At 37.4% G+C, this 22,971-nt stretch overlaps 1 protein-coding gene across 5 annotated transcripts in view; it reads left to right on the forward strand.

The window, feature by feature from the left end:
• Positions 1-22,971, forward strand: part of EPHA3 (EPH receptor A3) — a 234,633-nt gene that overhangs the window by 92,481 nt on the left and 119,181 nt on the right. The gene's annotated exons all lie outside the window — the stretch shown is intronic.

The raw sequence follows: 22,971 nt of genomic DNA on the forward strand, positions 1-22,971 counted from the left end.
TGAGTGGGATGTAACTTGGTCTAGCCGAAATTTATGTTAGAATGTAGATGGCTATGTATAGACTGTTTATTTTTACAGCACTGGTAATTCAGGGCACAATTCTGCCAGCCTTATCTGTACTGAGTAATTCCAAGAAATTTAGTGGAACATTTGTAGATCAAGGCTTTTTTCAAAGTTACTTATTATTAGTTCCAAAAATATATCCCCAGTTGCCCACACATGTCTTGTTACAGAAGAATTATGATATTCTGAAGCCTTTGTTTGTATTATTTTTATATTTGTATTTGACAGAGTCCTTTTGACCACAATTTCATAGTAGCTAGAGCTGTGTATGTGAAAAGTGCTTCAACTTTCAATACATTGAAGCAGTTTGCAACTGTCATGCTCTTTCCTTATGATTTTAGAAATCTGCATAAATCACTGCATTCAAAGAACTGAATTTCCAGCATTCCTGAAGTCTTTGAGTCCAATGTTTTGGTGTTCTGGTTCAGTCAAGTTCTTTCCAATGCCTTGAAAGAAAAAACTGGCCTTTTTCCCCGCATTTGTCTTGACGTATATTTTCTCTCTCTCATCTCCATACATATATCTATGTACAGATGCATATGCATACATAGCTGTATCCCAGAAACAGATGAAGTGAAAGGCTGGCCTTTAATCATTTTGCATGTCTCAAGAGAGTAACTTATAAAATGCAGGACAGAGAGATTTATTTGAAAACATATGGAAACCATGGGAGTGAAGCCTGAAGAGACTACTTGTCCCAGCATGTGATGCTCTATCTTAATCTGAACAGAAACTGTTGGGATCGGGCCAGATGACCTCGTGCTGGGACTGGCAGTCTTCATGAACTAAGCTTGACAGTGACCATGGGACATATTTGGCCCACAGGCCGCTGCTGCCATGTAATGTATTGCCCTGTCTGTAATGCCAAGTAGCAAAACTTCCAGAAGAAGAATTATGTCTAATACAAAATGTGTTAAAAGGTAACTAATGAGTGTTCCTCATTTCATTTAACAACACATAGTACTAACACAAAAAGAAATCGAGTTATATGAATTTAACTGAACTGACAAAGAGAGAACAACTGTCACATAAATTATAATTGCATGCTTTAAATCAGGAAGGTCTGACTTAAAACTCTGTTTTAAAGACTCAGCTATCAAGGAAGAGATAGTCAAAAAGAATCAAAACTTTATGCAGGAATTAACAAATAACAGTATTTAAATCCCCCAAGAGCTTTAGCATCTGCAGCCAAAAGAGAATGTTTGTTTGCTAGGTTTAATTTTAACCGTGGTTCAGTTACTCTTTGTAACAGCTGTTTTGGTCTGTTGAGGAAAGCTCATAATTTAGTATAGAGCACTACTTAAAAATAATTATTCAAATGTTGCAGTAAATTATTACCGTCTGAATGGGTGGCTTTTATTAATATTTCATAGTTCATATTTTCTCAGCTTTGTTCACAAATGTTATGTATTTGTTATGAGAGCTGAAACACTTGCTTTTTAAGTCTCAGTTTCTCCCTCTGTCTTTAGTTTTGAAATATGAATTGTTTCCCTCAGATGATGGTTTCTGGTAGAATCACTGGGTTTAAGAATCAGCTGAACTGCTTTCTCTGTCGTTTTGTCTCCTGAAGTGCTGCGACATTTTTAGGATGGCAGCAGTATCAAAACTCTGGCATGTAGTCCTCTAGGGAAGCAAGTAGAAGGAGACACTGTAGAGACAACAGTGATCAGAATTCCCCATGACTGCTGGCTGTGTGAGAGAAAGGCACTGCTTTCCATATCACAAAGCTGTAATGCAAACAAATTTCATACAGAATTTTTTCCCTTTTCGAAAGGGAAAAAAAATGAAGGTTATCTTTCTAATATTTTTGTCTGTCTCTATCCATACATATTCACTGGGGATCACAGTGTAATTAAAGCTAATGTTTCCAGCTGCTCCAGGGTGCACTTTCCTTTGCTGCCAGGGGATTTTCATCCTCCCGTATTCCACAGTGGGATTCTCAGCTTTGTCTCAAGGTGGATGTGGGTCTCCTCCAGACTACAGTTGTGGTCTCAACTTGCTCTTATGACCTGTTTTTTACTTGTTTCTTGCCTCCTCTCCTGTACTACATGATTTCTCTTGACTGTTGAGATGATCTTACCACCTACGTTCAAGCTGTGTGGCACAGGATTTGGCTGGGTGCAGCTCAGGAAAACCGACCTTTCTAGCATCTCTGGTAAATACAGCTTCAGAGGCTCTTCTGGGGAAGATTTATCTCCGAGAATAGTGCTGGTTATTACTTTTTCATCTCCGCCACTGAGTGCTATTTTTGTTTGAAGTGTGCTAAAAAATTAGTGTAGTGAAGCGTCCATCAATATTTAGAGAATATTTAAGAATGCAGATGATTTCAGTGGCCTCCATTCAAAAATCTGAATTCTTGGCACTCAAAAGGTTTTTACCTAGGACTCCATCTCCCCCCTACCCAATATTGTATCAGTTTAAATCTTGCGAAGCAGGTTCTTCCTATTACAAAAACAAGTCAAACATGCAAAAAAGGTGTTTGCAGACCTGAGTTCAGGTTGCCTACTTTGGGGTTCACAGGTAAATACCAGAGAAGTTGCTTCTTGGTAGTTGGAGCTCTTTTCTGATGTGCTGTCCTCCTGCGTTGTCCTGCACTCTGCTTGCCTCTCAGTCGCAGGCACCCTGCAACTCTACTGGGAAGGCAGTTGAGGACTGGGACAACCACCTCAGTGTTACTGCAGTAAGAAGCAAACTACGGTCGTGCTGTACAGGTGCTGCTAAAGCATAAATATCTGTAAGCTCAAATGACTTGAGACACTGGGCAACTTGAAGAGGAGTGGGCATACTATACCCCGAAAGGGTCGTGAGGGATGAGACCTCAATAAGGACTCACGTTACCTATATACGTATTTTCTTTTCTCTTTCTTTTTGGCAAATACAGTCAAATCAGCCTTCTGTACCCAGCCTGCAAAATGTGATTGCTTATAGAAAATGGTCTTTTAGTAAAGGTGGACGGAAACACAACTTGATGTTTTGGAAACACTTTAGCTCTCGTAAATGAGAAATACCTTGCTTCCTCTCCGTTCCATTGAATAGTGTTTTGTTGATATTTCATTGTGCTAATATTTGCTAAGAAGCCGCTTTGTTTAATGGTCAATCAGGGAATTCATTAATCAAAAAGCACTCTGCAGCATAATAAAATAATATCACCTACAGTTTACAAATAGAGTGCTAAAATAGAAAAAGATGCAGTTACTTCATCACATAAATCTCGCCCAATGTGGAACAAAACCCAGTTTTCTTGAGTCGCATCTCTCTGGTTACTTCATGACCCGTGGCCACCTCATCACTGTTGGAGAATGATAAATGCCTCCCATTTATAAGCACATATACATGTTCTGGTAATACAGTAAACAATGGACCCTTTCAGTATTAAGTGAAAATATTCACAAGAGGCCAAGCCTGTGGTCCTTCTCAGACAAAGCTCTTGTGGGCTTGAGTCAGAATTTTGCTTTGAGTGATTACTAGACCAAGCTCATAATGTATGTTTAAATCTCCTCAGGGGAGGAAAACATCTACCTTGAAACAAATCAGAAGTGAGAAATCTTTTTCTGTGGAATAAAGGAGAATAAATTTAATATCACTCTGGATGACATTGTATAAGAAAGCCCCTTAGAACAAAAGTGAGTTGACTTTTGCTGTTCCTAAAATTGCTTTCCTTGAAGTCAGCTGGTGCATTTAACTTTTATAGTTAATCTGTCTGGTGACTTGCAGAAGATGTGTTGCATTTATTTGCTAAAATATGTGTGTTGAATGCATTTTCTCCTAATTAATGTTCTACAAAATGTGATAGAAGTTTAGCTAAGGGACACACATTTTGTTTTTGCAGATGCATTAATAGGACTTCAGTTTTGAAGGTTACATTTCAAATTATAGTTTTTTGGAGGGGAGGGGGGCTACTACTACTACTCTAGGCTGCTACATTTCAGACATACCAAGATCAAAAATTTGGTTATGGACATTTATTAAAAAAGCAAACCAACAAACAAAAAAACCTAGACTTTACCGTGAAAGCATTTTGGAGATGAAGGCACCTCAGATTACTTTTCCAATACAAAACGTATGAATCATCATTGTCATCTTTTCTCCGTCATCCAGGTGGATATCTATATTCTAAGAAGAAGTAATCTCTTCCTCTAGTCCTGCTAGTAGGTTCATAGTAGCTTGTAAGAAGCTATGGTGTTTACACTTGTATGTGCTGCTTTGGCAGCGTAGTATGTCCTCCATTACTGTAGTTTTTCTAGTCAACATTTCCTTGTTTTTCTTTAGGTATTTTGTTGTATTTTTTCATTATTCACAGTGAAAATACGTAGTTGAGAGCACACAAAGAAAAAATCAAAATCATTCGAGACAGAATGGAATCAGATAAAATGAAGTTGAACATGAGAGTCAAGTTATGTAACACAATAATGTAACACAAATTGCTTACAAAGACAGTAAGAAAAAAAGGCTAATCCTTGTTTCCATTTTTTTTTCCCGTTACTTATTTTCATATTGAATTTGCTGAGGAATTGCTAAGTAGCTAAATATACTTTCAATGTAAGTATTTTGAAGGTGGGCTACAGTGCTTAAACGTGCCCCAGCTTACTGATCTTTTGTAGTCTTGCTCCTTTTGGGAGCTTGTTGGCATCAGTAAGAGTCCTTTGAGCGTCGAGGTTTGTTTGTGTGTATGCATTTCAGAAGAGAGCTTTTTAACAGTACATGTATCGTGTATGTTCATGCCTGTATTTACATAGCTAAAGCATACAAGTACCTAAATGGTATGGCTGTGAAATGCGTTGTCTTCTGAGTGAGAGAGAGAGAGGTTAAGGGCCGTGTCCAAAGCAAACTGGTTGAAGCAAATGTCCATTTTGCAAGAATTTGCACTACACTGCTTGTAAGAGTGGCAGAGCACAATCATTTTATTGAACTATCATCCAGCCATGAGCAGCCTCTCAGCTCTCCCCTTTCCCATCCATACAGAAGGATTATGCTTCATACATATACTGTCACAACAGTGCCAAGTTTTCCATCTGACAGTGTAGGGCTAGCTTGTGTGTGGAATGTGAAACAGGTTAGAATATCAGAATGAATGATTTAAACCCCCTCAAAATGAGTTTTTTTTTCTTTTTCCCTTTTAAATACTGGATTAAGTAACCTTCCAATAACCCTGTTTTTTTAGGATGCTGTTCCTGGATCTGTATGGCTAAGCACAGATTGTTCACTTTTTTCTCACAATCATACAAATATGTATGCACTTGCACACACCTTGTTTTGAGAAGAGGTTTCAATCTTGATGTAACAGTATTTTTGAGCAGAAAATTGTTTGGTCAAGGATTTCCCAAACAGCTGTAAACTTACATGCCTTAGTAGCTTTGAAGTCATTCTGGTTCTGGAAGGAAATACATTCTTTTCTTCAAAGGTTGAATCTTCCTCCTAAAGCTGCGTCTCTGTCCAAAGATAATGATGAGCAAAATTTAATGAAGGATAATATCTCTATTCTTAAAGGTATCAAATTTAAATTTGTTACTGCTAAAGCCAAAAAAGCCCGGTAGAGGAGTTTAATCCCCTGGGAAAGAGAAGATTCCCACCTTTCCATTAAATCATTTGCCATCTGCTTCTACCCTAGCAGGACCAGGGTGAAGGCTGTAACACTGTAACATGTTCCATGCTTTTCATGTATGCATTACTGAAGTGATGAATAATCATATAGTGACCTTGATTTTTAATGTTTTCAGGTTCCTGCTATTTAGATTTACAGTAATAAAAACTTAGTTTTGCAGGTGGCATGATACAAAAAATAATTACAATAAACATTTTATAGTCCTCCACCTTCTGCCACTACCAGCAAGTGTAAATGATGCATCATGTATTAGGATGTGGGACAGTAGTTTTATAGTTACATTTCTAGAGAGCATCCTTAGTTATTTCCTTACTTTGACCAGTTTTATTATTGTCTTGTTATGCTTTAAGTTTTGGGACTGCTTACTATAGGACACTGTGGCCGATGAAAACATATATGGATTCAAAAAGTGACTGTATAAAAAGCTATCGAAGAAAATAAGCGGACATCAGCTTCAAACTCAAGCTGTTAGAAAGATGGTCTCCAGTAAGGATAGAAGTCTAGTTGGAGGTCTGGTCTTTCATGGTACTGTCGTTCTTACGTTCACGTTTGTACGGACATTGGCTATGCCAGTTTTTTCCTTAAGAAGCAAAGTAACCTTATTTGCAACCAGCTGGCGTTCAGAATATGCAGAGGTGAATGCAATGTGTGCGTGGAGTAGAAAGAAAAAGCAGTGTTATAGGAGGCCTCTGGGTTCAGTCCCATATTGTCTATTTGTCTGAAATTAATTGATACTTTACATGTGTTCTGCATGACATCACATTCTGTGCCATATTTGTTATGTTATCACTTAATGGTGCCAAATATATGAGGATTAAAAGGATGATATGTGGACCAACTCAGGATTATATCCTGAGTTGCAGCTCGCAGTTACTCTTCTGTTTACCCTAGTGGGTACCCTAGCTCCAACCAAGGTTTGAATTCATGTTTCCAACGCAGTAGATCTGAACTTCCGAAACTAGCATGAAGGTAGCAAAAAAGCCCCAGATTTTGATGGTGACAGACAGTGCTGTATCTTACATGCAGTTTATTTCTGAAGGAATGGAAACATGTTACTGTTGCAGAGATATATTTGATAAATAACTACTTCATGTTAACATAACACCAGAAGGCAGGGAGAAAGATACCAAGTTAATCCTTCTCATCTGTCAATATCTGAAAGTAAGATTATTTCCTTTTCCCTGGAGCTGTTGCAGAGAAGTCTGAGGAAAATGAGATCTATCTATGAAGAGTCTAGATATCATTTCCACAGATACAAGGATGTTAGTTAATATTTTATATTATTCTTCATTATTTGTATTATGTGAAGAGAGCCTACTCCATTTCAATAAAGAGTTGAAAAAAAAGAAAGGAAAACAGATTTGCCAGATGATTAAACCATTCAGCAGACTGGAATACCAGACTCTGGATTTCATAGCTCAGAACTGCTATAATATTTTTTTTTTCTTTTGCGACCTTTCTGAAACAGCATAATTAATCAAGGCAATATTTTCTAATAGTTTCTGTGAAGAGTAATTTGCTACCTTCTTGTCTCTCATGTGACAGATTGCTCGAGTTGAGCCTCTGATCAGGCGCCTCTTAGACAGACAGTTTCATATTTCAGTGAACGTTTCACTGGTCTGGTTGACTTGATTTATAATAGCTAAGGTAGTGTGAAATTAAAAATTAATTACTTTGAATGAATTTGTAATCAAGCAGACTGGGCTGAGCTACAGAGATGCTAATAGGTTTATTCCCTGGCCCTCTCTGGGCAGCTGATCCCGCAGAGTCCTGGACAGCTGCAGGAGACAAACCTGACAACTGAACACAGTTGAGGCAAAGGGTCAGTAGTTTGTCTTCCAACCCCAACAGGGCCAGCGTTGCTCCTGACGTTTTACTTAAGGAAGAAAGCCTAACAGATTGTTAAAATAGCATGTTAGTGTGACATTCATGAGGGAAACCTCAGTGCAGTCATTAATGTTCATCTTTGGTATCTGCTGTTGCCCTGTGGGGTGCAGGTGTCTTGATACACTTAAATATTTGAGGAACAATGTCTTTGTTTTGAGTACCTAACGGTAACGTGGTACATAATATACTTATCTCGAGAGCAGAAACGTTTGAAAAAAGGATTGGCTTCTTTGAAACTGATACTTACTTTCACGTCCTTACTGTTGATTGTATGTGGTGTATAGCACTTCAGAAACCTCTTAAGGAAACATAAGTTTATATACTCCAGGTAAGTCATTTACATGAGCTGCAGCGGAGATCTGAATGCTGTGGAATGCTCGCTTCTGCCTTGTGCAAACTGCAGCCTCTTTTGTAGCAAGTGAGTTAAAAATGGTCCAGTCAGCAGTTGAAAGTACCACAAATATTCAGTCATGTGAAGTATACTTGTATGTACAGGAGTATGTCAGAAATGCAACATGACTCAATCCATTCTGTAAAAAAAAAAAAAAAACAACCAGCCAGCCAAAAACTTGTCCTTCACAGCAATTCTTGTGCTGTGAAAAGGTTACAAAAAGCTACTTTCATTTCCTGAAAACCACTCCGGTTGACTGGAAACATGCAAGACATGATGCGCTAGTCCTTCATCAGCTCCTCTCCATTTTTCCTGTGAGAGAATAAAAAAATGGCAATTACTGATATTACAGCTCACTGATTATCTCAACTACTTTTGGAAATATATTCATAATATATTTCAATACAAGATGAGCAATCGGTGTTTTTGACCTCCACTGAAGCAGTAGATTAGAAAGGTGTGATACTGACACATTGTTCTGTTTTTTCTCTCTTTCTTTTTTTCACAACATATCCCCACCCCCTGCCCCACAGCCCCCTGTTCATCATACTTTTGTTCTTCTGGTGGCTTATATTCTGATATTCTACTACTTCAGGGGCTAGCCATCCTGATCTATTTAACAAATGAAGCTTCAAGAAGAGATGGTTGTATTTTTTGGATATGAAAACTTTTTAATGAAAAAATAATTTGATTGAGCCGTGTGATTCTCTGCAGTTTTTTAAAAATTTCAGTCTTAATTAAAAAAAAAAAAATCTCTTTAGGCCTTTTAGTTTAGATACTCAATGACGTTTATAAATGCTTCAGTTTGTACCTACCTGAGGATAAAAACAAAAGGAATGAATTATGTTTAGACTGATATGACCAACAGAAAAGTTACAGCTGGATTTGAAACAAACCTATCGTTTTAACATTTGACCAAATATTGAATTATTACTTAACTAAATGCTGTCCCTGACAAAATATCTGTTGGCATTAGTCTATATCAAGCTACTGATATTAAGTAATTCTGAGTTATGTATAAATGTTTGACTGATTAATTTAGCTCTTCGTGGGTGGTTTTCCATTGATTTTTGTTCAGACAAACAGATGATATGGCTCTGTTTTGCGTAAAATTTAAATCAATTTAGTTAGGGACTCAGCTCATTCATAATAGCATGGAGTCATCTAGCATATTTCTGTTGTAAATAGAAATGGAAAGGGTGCGTCTAGCTAACAGTGTTGTTAAACTTCCAGTTTTGTGGATGCTTCTGGTTTTGTGAACAGTAAGCATATATGACCATCAGTCTGTCTGATCACCTTTGAAGGTCTCTAAATCTTTGAAGGCTCAGGACAAATATATGTATATAAGTATCTTTCCTGCCTTCCTACTGTACTGCATTCATTTATCTAAAAAAACTGGACAGAGCAAGACAAGCAGAGGGGTAGTCGCGTGTAGCATTCCTATAGAAGTACCTTAATTGCCAGATTATGATCCTGTGCATGCACATGTTTGGGTGTACACATATATAAATAACTTACGTGTGTGCCTAGATAATAATTGCTCTAAAACTGTTGTGGGATTTCCTTTCTGTTGAAGGAAGATAGATTTGTTGGAGTAAAGTCGATACCAGAGATGTTTTGCCTTCTATAGAGTTGTGCGTGGAAAAAAAAAGACAATTTAAGAAGTCAGTATGACATATTTTATAACACATAATATCATAACTGCTGACTCAGTTGTACTGAAGCATGACAAATACAAATCTGTAAGTGTGAAATTTTACCTTGATTTGAATATTCTCCCAGGAGCAAATGCTCAAATGAATTATGAAAGTGTGAGAGAAGAGGTTGTTAACCATACTCAGGACTGCCCTAAACTGTTTGGTGCTTAGTCTCTTTAAATGTGATATTTGAATTTGTCCCATTGGAATTGGCTTATCATCAGCCATCAGCTTAGCAAACTATAGAAACGTGACCCAATTGGATCAGGAATGTCATTTGAGAAGGACCTGTGATGCACTGGAACCGATGAGCGCTGTTTCAAGAGAGACATTAGGTAGATAGAGCCATGCAAGGTAACGTTTCCAGCTTCCATCTACTTATCACAGTTACAAGAAAACATACTTTTTGAACTTAAATAAAAAATAGAACCGTTAATGCATACACAGAGCATTCATTTTAAAAAAAAAAAAAAAGGAGAGAGAGAAGGAGAGAGGAGAAAAACGTGGATTTATCCTGGCAAAGATCTGTCAACATTATTACCTGTTACAGGTCTAATAGAGTGGCTTTACAAATATGTGGAGATTAGGGCTCATACCTGAAATGTCACCATGTAGTATTATTTAAATGCAAATGCACGTATCTTAGATATCGATAAATTACATTTTAGATTGGTAACATAGTATTTTTGCCACCAATCATTGTATTAACTTAGTAATTAATTTTGGCACTTAATGTACTCCTAGCAGTTACGTACTTCATAAACAGAGAGAGAGATGTAGGTTATTTCAGCAAACACCCTGCATCCTAGAAAATTTATGAAAATCAGTGCCAGCCGAGCATCAAATAGAGATCTTACAATAGTGTGAATTAGTTATTTTCAACCTTCTAGATTTTCAGATCCTTTTTTTTTTTTTTTCCTCCAAAAGCAGATGTCTGTATAGTGAATTTGAGCTTGGCTGTGGGCCTTTCTTAATTAGCTTTTGGAGAGCGTCTTAGAAATAGTCCAGGAACCATAATTTGAAAAGCAAAATGCTTAAAATGCATACATGTTTTTATTTTAGATCCCCTTTTCCAGTTTGATAGCCAATGGAAAGATTAATACTCTTAGATTTTGACTGTGTTTATCATATATTGCTGAGAACTGAGATTTATTAGATTTAAGTACATGTATGCTGTATTTTATTCAGAGTGAGGAAAGCAGCCTGATGTGATTGTGAGTATGGGACTGGTATTGGGATGAAATTTTCAAATATAATCTCAATAATTAGGATATGTTATTTTGGAAAGCATATTTCAGATGACACACTGGAGAGAAAAACTGAACCACGCCATGAGCTTGATATTCCTAAATTACATGAAATATTTTAAACATATTAATCCAGGGAAGTCCACAGTAGTTCAAGACCATCTCTAGCAGCTACTACCTCTACTGAATCGCTATAGTGAACCTCAAGGCTAGATATTGAAAACTGAAAAATTTTTATCTCTTTATGCTTAGAAATAGTGTTAAAATATATTTTGATGCGAGAAAGTGATTTCTTTACAAGCAGGTTTTCAGTCAGTAGTAATTATGATACGTGCGAGTTTTTAGGGTGGTTTTTATCCTTCTTCAAGTCTCTTTCCAGGTGTCATTCAATTATTCCTAGTGATAGTGAAAGATTTATGCATTGACAAGTGTGGAGGTGAAAGAGTGGTTAAAGCTAGTGCTGCAAGTGATACTCCTGATCCCTGAAAGAGTTGCTGACGTGCTTGCATTTTTGGAAAATTTTTGCAAAGTTTTCCCTTGTGAATAACCATAAATTATTGTCAAGATACCTTTTTTTTTTTTTTTAAATGGAAGCTAATGTTACGTCTTCTGGCCTAGAGATTCCTAAAGTGCATAGCAGAAGTTAATCCAGTACATTTTTGCTTAAAGGATCTGAAGGGGTTTAGTATATGAAAAAGGATTTTCAGGCTTATGAAGTACGAACAATTGCCATTGCATAATAGTTTGGATACTTTTTCTTCTCTTCCCCACCACTTTTTTTTTTTTCAGTAAAAAAGGAATTAAAAAAAAAAAAAAAGTAAGCCTTAGTTGTTATGATCGTGCTGTAACTTCACTTAGCCCCTTGAGAGCTGTAACATGTATTGAATTCTCCAAGAAGAGAATGGATGTCAGCAGTGAGCCCATGTGTAATAGGGAGAGATCAGGGCCTGGTTTCGTGGTGTATTAAAAACAAGGGCCAGCTTCAGGTCTCACATGTAAAGAAAAGAGAGAAGGATTTGAGAGAGATTACTGAGCCAAGCAGTGATAGTACCAATAAGTGCTTACCTTGATTAGTAGAGCAGAGACTGTACTTCCAAAAATTTGAGGTTTTGAACTAGCTTCCAAAGACCTCACTGTTAGCAGGGAGATTTTTGGAAGGAAAAACATGAAGTGCAAATCATAAAAGTTTGGTTTGCCTGCTTAGGGAACGAGGTATAGTGTGTATCTTCAAGAAATAGTTGAATTGCAGCTCTTCTTTCTGGTAGCATTTGATAACCAGTGGCAGTCATCTTGTGCCACGTTTCAGTTGTTTCAGAAGCAAGCTTGTCCCAAGAGAGAGCGAGCTTGTATATAATGTGTGTGTCCTGTGTGTGCTTAACAGCTTGATGAAATTGAATTTATGATAGTCTGGACTGCATGGGGCCTTGTCTCCATAGATTACAATAACAAAAAAGAAGGAGGTCAAGCTTAATGTATGCATTGATACCATCCCAAACCATGGACATAGATCTTAGATTTTCACGTTCTGAAGTGAATGGCTGGATATCTGTATTGCAGAAACATGAGGGAAGACTGACAAAGGTCAGTTCTGTCTCATGTGCTCGTTCCGTCTCGTGCGCTCTCTCGCTCGCTCTTCCTCTCCCCCCCCTCCAAGGATGGGCTAACGGGCTGTATTATCAGAAGTACCCCCACCCTCCAAATGTCCTTTCCTCTTAAGCACTTCTAAACTTAAGAGCACATCAATGAAATCAATGAATAACATCTTGTAGGTTTAGGACTATGCAGTCTCAGAGCTGAATTTGAAAGGAACGTGAGTGAAACAAGAAGGTTCGGTTTTACTGTGTATGTCTTTGGGGTATTAAAGTATTTTGTACACCTGAATGACAGATTTTTTTTTTTTTTAAACCTACCTCTGGCCTGTATTCGAAGCTACAAACTGCTTATCTTGATTCAAAGTGAAAGTAAGACCAAGTGATGGATCAGTCAATGTATATGTGTTCCTATGTTAGTCTTTTTAGGGAAATTAATGGGCCAAAATTTTTTTCTGATAGCTCTTTCTCCTTCAGACAAATGAAGGGCAAAGCAGAAGACAAGTTTATTTTAAAAAGAAATAAATTAGTCCCCGATTCACCAAGGGAGGTGCTTATTTTAGGGGAAACGAAATCCTAAGAGGAATGTTGAGAACTTACCTTCTAACACAGCAAGGACTGATACATTAACCTATTGTCACGCTGCCTACTGTCATCTTCTTTTCCCTATGTTTTACGATTTGTTTCACGTAAAATTTATCCTGTTAGCCTTAAAAGAGTAATTCATAGCTGCATAAGATATTAGTTGAATATTACAAAGAGAATCAAACGTGTCTTCTTGAGAGTGTTCTGATTGTTATTAAGTTATCCAAATCACATCTCAGGTTGCTGGAGGTAAGAAGCTGCCCAACATCTTTGCACTCTTCAGTGTTTTTGTGTGGAGGATTATCTACTTCTGTCTTCCTCAAAAAATCAAGCACAAGCTGAAACATGAGAGATGGATAGTATTTTTTTGCCTTACCATCTTTTCTGCTTCAGGGTACCTGCTTCACACCGCTCTGTTTTCCTAGGAGGAGTTAGATTCAGGAGACTAGTATGGGAAAAAAGCGGGAGAAGAAGCAGTGACACATACAGGATATCCTGTGAGAGAATCAAGAGGTGGAATGAGACCTGTGCAGCACTATTAACTGGGAAATTTCTCACTAACCCCAGACAGGAATAACAGCTTCAGGTCAGCACTAACATTTGTTTCCCTAAGCTTAAAATTAAAATTTTCCCAACTGTTAAAATGCTTACGTAGGGACAAAAATAGGCCTGCACATATGTGTTACTGGAAAAGGAAGAATGAAGTAGTGCACTCTATTTCTTCTAGTGTGACAGGACAGCGCCTGAGCTGAACAAAGCTTGCCAAAAGCATAGTGCTTAGCTAGGTGTTTGCTGTTTTACCTCATTTCACAGTTATTCTGTTGTACCATTGAGAGAAGGCAAGCGTGGAGTACCCTTGAAAGCAAAAGTAAGTCAAAATACAGTTTGCTCTGTAGCTTTGACATTCCTGCATGCGCATTCCACCAGATATACATATGGATTGGGGGGGGGGCTCTGTGCAAAGAAGTAAGGGAAACCCAAGAAAAAGTTGTACATTTTTTGCAATATGGAGCATAAATAGTAAGTGCAGGAATGAAGTAGGTGAAGTGTGATGATCGCTGACCTTGTAATTTATCAAATTCCCCATGCATAACATTGCTACACTGCTTCAATATCTTCTGATATATGCTGTTTTGCTCAGATACTGAGATCCACCTACTCAACCTTTAAAGTCCTTCAAGAGTAGTTGACCTTTAAAAAAATTTTAAAACAAAATGCCAAGCAAGAGTTTTCTTAAGTGAAACTCTTTTCCCCACATTGTTTTTCTCAGATATTATTCATTGCTTGGACAATGATTATGTTTGGACAATCATTATGTTCTTTTGCTGTGACAACACAGCCAGGTTTGGTGATAGAAGTAGAGGAGAAAAAAAAAAAGAACAAAACCCCATATTGTGCTCTTTTTATTTGGTAACTCAGTTGTAAATGAAATTGAATAAAAGTTGTAACAGAAAATTAGCAGAAATCAAACTGGATCAGTGGGGAAAAAGTAACCTTATTCTCAGAAAGTCAGATTCTGAAAACTACAGAAATCTTCCAAGGCCTCCAGAAGTAATTTAAGGAGGTGGTGAACAACATATTGTTTTCTTTGTAAATGATTTCTGTTGGCTGTCTGCTAGTATGGGAGCTTGAGTTTACTGTATATTCACTGAAAGCATGTAATGAATTACCTGCGGTTATTTTATGCAGTAGATAAATCAGACATTACTAGGCCAGCAAGCAGGAAAGAAATATATTGTGGGAAACAGTCATGCACTGACAAGATGGGGAAGGGGAAGGGAAGGCGTGGGCTGGATGACCTGGGTCTTTTCCATCTCCAGCTTCTATGAATCTATGAAATAGGCTTATTTGGGCCATGAGATAGTCTCATTAAAAAAATGAGGAGTCAGCAAATTCTCCTGACATGCCCAGTATGAGCAACTACACTGTAATTCCCTCTGGAAATGAGGGAGTAAAATGACAGAAGAGGAAAAAAGTGTCAGGAAATGCTGGTGTCAGATGTTCGTACACCAGTCAGAGGAAGGGTCACAGCTAGACAGTGTTACTTAACCTGTATTGGTTAAATTCAAAGTGCTTTCAAAAGTTTCTGTGTCAAACAACAGGAAAATACATTGCAAATGCCATTACCTCTCTACTCTGATTTATTTTCATTTTTGATAGTCAGTGCATAATGTAGAAATTTGCTAAAAGTTCTAAACTAGCAGGTTACCCCTGATTCTGTTGATGTAGAGGGAGAAACTGATGTGATTAGCTGCCAGATGCTTGATTCTGAGACATTACTGTGTTTCATTTTAGTATAGGGCTAATGTGAATGAGAATCAATCAATGGTTTGCTTGTCATGTTCAAGGCCATTTATTCTCTTTAAAATGATACAGGAGCATGGCAAACTATTGTAGAAAATTTTTGACCATTGGGTTTTTTGGCCTAATTTACTTTACGTAGATCTACCCTAGGTGCAGATCTACACCTATTTTGAATTAATTTTCTGTGATTCTTTTAGCAGCTGGATATTTGGTCAGTTTATAGGAATAGTCTGCATGTCTGAAAGTTTATTGGATGCTGATCCTGCAAAACTTTGCTTTAAACTATGTGATCACTTGCGACTTGAAACAGTTTCTTTAAAAAAGTAGAAATTTTGAATTTCGGGAAGGTTTGGGGAGTCTTAACAACACAGACATCACAACCTTAAGATCTCCTTTTTGAATGAGATTTGCGCTTAGCAAACCTATTCCACTCCTATTGGCTGTGTCCATTTTTGTGAGGTTTGATCAGGCTTTTTTACAACTTTAATGAAACTTTCACTGTTGTTACTTTGGCCCTTACACATGAGGCTTTTGTACTTTTCCTTAAGCTTCTTCAATTTGACCTATAGTTTGGGTCTGTACCTATTTTGGATTAGAGAATGGGCTAAATCACTGCAATCCTGCCAGACACAGAGGCTAGATCCCAGTTTTGGTATTCCCAAGAAATTTTAGCAGCAGTATCAGTAGTAGCTCTGGGTTCTGCCCGGTTTTATGGCTCCCACCATGACAATGTGGCACCTATGAGGGGATGCTTCCTTCTCTGTCACCTGAAGAGGTAGGTTTCTCTTATCCCCACAGGTGCATGCTCACTGAAAGAAAAGCAGGTGCCCAGCTGTGCTGGGACACTAACCTTTTCCTTTCTCTTGCCTCAGCTGAATGTAACCGCCTCCTTCCGTCTGCCTCCCCACGCTGGGATGAACAGCCCTGTGACTATCTTCCTTCCCTCCTTTGAGGAGTACTCTGGGTTGGCCCTGAGCGCAAAACTTTGAGAAATTCTGGCCTCCAGCTGATTTCTTGTTATGGCTAAATCAGTTTGCCCCCTAACTTACCGGTCAGGAATCTGGAAAACTCAAAGTGATCAGCTTTTACTTACAGTACACTTTGATTCTGTGCCTGTATCATGCTTTTGTGTCTTTAGTGGTTATGCAGTAGCACTGATATAGAAGTAGGGCATAATTTTGATGTAAAATCATTTATTATCCCAAGTTCAAGATCTTTCATAAAACTAGTCAGAGTCTCGAGTCTTGAACAAAACCAGAAACCAGGCTGAAGAAAATCTCTTAATGGCATGATGTTTACATGGTCTGGGTTTCAACAGGAACGTTTCATACAGCTTTATTTCTAATAGCTAGTCAGGGCTGAATACAGATCCTCTAAAGATCAGGTTTTCTCTGCTAAAGCAGGTGAGAAGTGTTCTTCACAACAATTCATGTAAGCACTATTACACCGTGCTAAGAATTTTCTAAAGAAGCAATATCAAGATTTTATTTCTGTTATATACATTTGCAGAGGCTACAACAATAACACTGTTGTATTTAATATTTTTCTAGATGCAATTAAGCTATTGAGACCATGCAAAAACAGGCCAGCATGCTCACGGCATTCAGGATTTTGCTTTCAATTGCTTAATAAGTCATTCTAACAACAAAAATATTTAAAATTTGGAAGGCATGGCAATAACTTCTAAGGACAGATTTAGAAACGTCCAAGCTAAAGATGAAAGACGACCTGCTGTTTCTGTCCTTTCCTCTCAGTGTTGATTATTGCCTTCAGTACAGTTTTTTGTGCTCTGCTTGATCCTACTTTAAATAGATCCTAAGTGTTGGATTCCATTGTTTCTTTTGAGAACTTATTCCATGGTCTAATGGATGTCAGTCTCAGATATATGTTTCTTTCCCCTGAAACTCTTTCAATCTTTTCCCTGTAGTTTCAACCCCTTGCTTGTAGTTAATACCACCTTTTGGCTGTCCTCAGTAATCCCTTCATTTTCTTGGCGTTTGGTATTCTTTATATACATGTTAAGCCTCTAACACTCTAGTAAAGCAGAATGGGAGGAAAATGTGAGATTGCAAAACTTTTTAAATGTCATGGATGATCAGACTGTGACATGATCAAAGCTTTCCTCTCTACTATTTGCATGTGTTGCGAGAGGAGTGTTTGCTGGTTCTATCATTCCTCTTCTCCCTCTGCCCTTACTCATGTTCTTGTGACAGCTCTTTGTGTTCAGCTTTCAGGGCCTGGAGAGTTGATAGGTTAATATAGAGAAATATAGGATGGCCACAGAAGAAAGTTGTTTATTACAGTAAGAAACTGTATGAGTATTTTATGTGCAGTATAGCTGGGCAGTAGTTCAGAGCACAGAATACTGAATCAAACATCTCTTCACATGCTTCAGACAGCTCCTATTTTCAAATTAGAGCTGGCATTAATTGGCTGGTTTTATGGTATAATTACAGCTAATGAGCGTTCCTGTGGCATCTATTGTAACAAAGCTGTTCAGTTCAGAGGATTCAGGGAAGAAGTGGTATAATAAACTGTGCTAAGGGTAGTTCTTCGGTAAGGTTGATATGTCTTTGTTGTTGTCCATGTTGTTTCCTTCCTCATTTCTTGTTCATTCCATGTCAGCCCTTCTGTTCTGCAGCCTTTCCCACTAAACTCCGTTACCTTTCTTTTTGATGTTTTCTTGCAGCATCCTTTAGCTTTAGATCTTAGTGAGCATTATTTCTCAGACTCTGAGTATCTTCTCCTGTAGACCACATTCCTAGTTCTTCCTGTGAGTCCCCAGTGCTCAGGAATAATTCATAAACTTGAAGTTGGAACGCTGCAGGTGTAAGGCAGAAGATTGATTCTTGCCTTTCACTGCATCCAGAGCTCTAAAAATGCCAGCTTTTCTGCTAGCAGAATCACTATAGTTCTGGAAGGAAAACGCTCGAATCCCTTCCCAATGCTAGTACTAGGCTGAGTTAGAAAAAATATTGCCAAAACCTGCTCTCTCATTCTAGGAATGGCATGGAATTATGGGTTTCTGCTTGTACTAAAGTGCTGCTGTTGCATCAGAAGAAAGGAGCCTTATTGTCAAGGCTTTGAGTAACTCTACTAAACCCCCTTCCCATGTTCTCCATATGATTTTGGTGACTTCCCTCCCTCCCGCCTTGGTAGTCCATCTCTAAATAAAGGAGCTAATATTTGCAATTCTAGCAAGTACATTATGATAAAAAGTTCATTGTTCTTTGTGAGAGATCCAAGTAACATGATTGACTTGCATAGGTGTTGAAAACAGAAAGAGCTCTATCAAATGTCCTAGGAAATCAGAATGCCATGTCTTGCATCATAGCTTTTGCCAGTCATATTCCCATCATAGTTTGAGCCATTTTTTTCCTGGTTAGTAAAATATCTGCTTCTCCTTTTTCCTTTATTTTCTCTACAAATATTCACAGGTTAGAGACATCCTTCTGTTAGTAGTCCTTGAGAGATAAAGGAGGGAACCTGAACAATGGGCCTTAAAAGTGAGAAGAGGAAGCCTGTTTTAATAGGTTTTGGGTATCCAGTTTAATTTTAACAAATAAGCTTCCCCTGGAAGAAAACCAATCTCCTAACCTGGCATTTTCCGAAAGAAAAAGCTTCTCATAGCTTTTTCTGTCAGCAAAGCTTACTCATAGGCAAATACTAAGTAAGTCCAGTGTTTGTATAAGTAGTGTAACTGTAAGTGTAGTAACTTGCTAACATTTTCTTTGTTCACATAACTGTATGTTCTGTTTCTGAAAATACTGACTGTGTTCTGTGTTGAGGGAGGATGAAAAAGATGTAAGGATCTTTCAATGGAAACATGATATTCAAAGCTAAAATTTTACCATCGTTTTTACTAAATAATGAATTTTCTGTCTGCCTCCTAAAAGGTTTTAGGAACCTTTTTTGGAGTGAGCGGGGAAAAAAAAAAGGTTTCCTATTATACATACATACATACATACATACATACATATATTATTACCAGTTTTGTCAAGAAAGTTCATAAAGCATTACTTGCAATTCTGATATTAAAAGTTTTTTTAATGTGATAGACAAATGTTAAATAACATAGGAGTAGGACAATTGTTTTAGACAGCTGTAGCCTTTGCACAGCGATACTTAAGTGTAGCCACAAAAGCTGCTTGAAGTCCTAACAGGAAAGTATAGCTTTCTACGTAAGAGCTAATAGAATACTTTAACTGCTAGAACTAGGGCTATTCTAAATGCGTGATCATCTCTATGTGCAGGCACATGGCAATTCCTTTGATAATCACTGTACATGATGATGAAATCTTTTCTTGTTTTTTGTATTGTTTATAATGAGTCATAAAATACCTTTTTATTTAAGAAACTTGAGAAGCTCAGCAAGACTACAAATTCTGTTTCATGCCCGATTTAGCAAGGATTAAATGTACCTTTGGAAATTTATTCTTACATCTCTTACAGCAGAGATGTACATCTCTGTACATCTCTTACAGCATTGAACTGTATTTAAACAGCAACCATTGGCCAGTAGACTTTGTCATTGTTTGAGCAAAGTCTGTCTGAATCACTTGAAAAACATCTGACACTCTCGCACTACTTTTCTAGCTGTTTTGCAGTATAAGTTTGAATTCTGTAAAGGTATAGTCAGAAGTTGTTCCTATGCAATGTTGATTTCAGTCCAGGTCCAGTTTGCACCTCACAAAACAGAGCAGAATAATGTTCATACTTTGCAGATTTTAATGGAGGACTAAATGGACTCACGAACCAACTCTCATTTCTTTAGGTGAATTATCTTATTCCAGGTTACAGTGTCTTTCCTGGAATAATGCTGGAAATAACAGCAAAAGTATCAGGAATACTAAAGCTTTGTTGCATTGACAACAGTGCTATCTGTTAACTTTCGTAAGTTTCTTTAATAATCCAACGTGCTTCTATGATTTCGCTATCTTTGTCTAAGTTACAAATTACTAAGAATAGGGTTTTATTATGGTGATGCTGACACATCCTGACCTATAGCAATGAAAATACTGTGCTATTTAAAAGACTATTTAATAAGCTTCGACTGAGTTCTCAGTGTGAGGGAAGTGCTATGTGCCATGCTGAGACTTCACAGTCTGTGTTCATATATTATTGATCATTCTACCTGCCACAAGCTGATTCTTATAGACAGGACAAAAGGTGATTGAATGGAAAGGAATTTTTAAATGGTTGCCTGCCTGCAAGGAGAATAGTCTTGTAGATCCTTTATGCTGTATGCCTAATTAAAGTGTGGATAATAATGTATGCCTAGATAACTTGCTCTCTTCTATTTTTAATACAGCAATTTCAAATGGATGTATAAATTAAAAAACATATGAGCCAAAAGCAGCAGAGAATGATATAGAGCTAGTTTAACTCCTTAGATGTTGTTTGAAAAAAGCCTTATGAAATAAGTTGGAGAGCAAGAGAATAAATTTTGCTGAGCTTTCTATATTTGGTAGGAAGATTTATAAGATTAGGCTGAAGGGTGCTCTCAAGAAGTCAAAGTTCCCACAGAAGATAGGAAATGATGTATTCGTCTATAATACTAAGAAGGCATTCTGTAGTAAAAGGCATATCTGACAGTCAGGGATATTCTGAGGGAGTGCAGCTGCAATGTTAACCCAGATCACAGTAGTTTTGTTCCTATTAAAAAATAAAGCAAAAATGGACTTAAACAAGTTTTCAGCAAATATATTCCTTTAAACTGAAGCATCAGATAGGACTGTCAGAGAGTTCTAATCTATAATATTTTTTTCTAACATTCTTTTTCCATTTGTCATCACATCACGTTGTTACCAAATAAGTGTTAGAGCTAACTTTCAGCACGGATATTTTGAAGGCCACATTGGTCATCTTTTCTGACATCTGACAGTTCTTTGTTTCTTAGTATTTTAGTTTTTACTCCATGCGTTTGTGATATTCTTCCATTCTGTCCCTGAAGTCTGGCAAAGCTTTAGCACTTCAGGTAAAATGGAAACTCAAATCTAAGATTCATTTTTTCAAGCATGCTTTCAAAGTTACTATTTAATTTACAAAATGTGAATATATGTTGTTACAGAAATTCCAGACAAGCGTGTTTTAGCTGCACACAGAAACCTCCTCCCTCCCCCACTATGTGCTATCTCTGCTTTCAGTTATAAAGCATCTCCCTGAAGGGTTAAACTTGTAGCTTTTAATGCAGTAACTTTTTAAACTAATTATCCTACAAAATGACCTTTCTTCTCTTAAATTTTTTTACGAGTTTGGAATTTGTTCTGCAGCCTGAAATCAACAAGCTTCGGAGCTGCGGGCCATCTCTTCCTGGGAAGACCAGGCCCTTATGTTTTAAGGGAAGTCTCACTGTGGGACTAAGGTATCTTTCCCATTGAATTGAAGGCTCAAAATTTAAATCCTCTCTTAAATTGAGTAGAAAAACAGAACCGAGGAGATTTCTTGGGCTACAATCCTGGGCTATGTTTAACTTCAAAGAACTCTCAAAAAAGAGTGCAGCTTTCTACAGAAGTCAAACTCTTTGAAATTTCGTATTTTTTGGTCGCTATGGGTTTGGAACAGCTTAGCAGCATTTGTTTAATTTAGAGAGATACAGAATTGAACATCTTAAAAATAAACAGACGTACCATATGCAGCACAAACATAGATGAGTGTCCATTGCTTTAGTGGAAAAGACAGGATGCACTGTTTATAGTGGCACTCAACCCACATCAGAGAAGCCAAGCGTTTGTCTGAGTTGTTGTAATATCCTTTGTAGTGAGGGTCTGCTTAGGTGATGACAGAAGAATAGATGGTGACATGAGAACAAGAGCCTATGGTTTGTTAATACAGTATTTGCATTAATGTGTTTATCAGGGTAATGGTACCTAGAATGTCTCAGAAAAAAACGGTTAATATTTGAATCTTTTGATTTCTTTGAATATTTGAAGCATCTCAGTGTTAATATTGCTATCAAAAAGTCCAGTTTTAAATTGCCATCTTCTTCTGACTATGCTAAAATTATAAAAGCATTTCCTTTGAGATTTTTCGAACTGAATTTTGTGCTATCTTGCAATATTAATGAGTTGTCAGCTTTTTAGTATTTTCTGCCACTTCTTATTATCAATCAGGATCTTTATTTTCCCAGATTCTAGGGACCTCGGATCAGAAAGGGCCTCTCTTTTTCAATTTCTTTCTTTAACAACATGAGTTCAGTGCTGTTTACCGTAATTTCCAACTAGGTAAGACCAGAAGTTGAATACAAATGTAGTTTGTCTACATTTAATACTAATTTGCAGTAACAATATGATGGAAGGCAATAATTTTGAACCAGTGAGGGTTTTAAAATTCTCTTGATCTATTCTGAATAAACCTTACATTGATGAGATTAACACAATCAGATCTGTGTTTTACCTTGTAAAGATCCTCCAGGGGATAAAAATGTCAGAGCAGGGAAAAAGGCATTCATCTAGTAGAGCACTTAAGCACATGCCTTACTCCATAGGATGTAGGTGCATGCTTAAATTAAAGTGAACTTTAAACACTTTTCCTGAATCAGAGCTATAGGCAGCAAAAGCTCTTGGAGTAAACGCAGTAAAGATTGAAGGAGATTGAAAAATAAAGA

The sequence above is a fragment of the Struthio camelus genome, chromosome 1, assembly GCF_040807025.1.
Source record: "Struthio camelus isolate bStrCam1 chromosome 1, bStrCam1.hap1, whole genome shotgun sequence".
Lineage (NCBI taxonomy): Eukaryota > Metazoa > Chordata > Aves > Struthioniformes > Struthionidae > Struthio > Struthio camelus.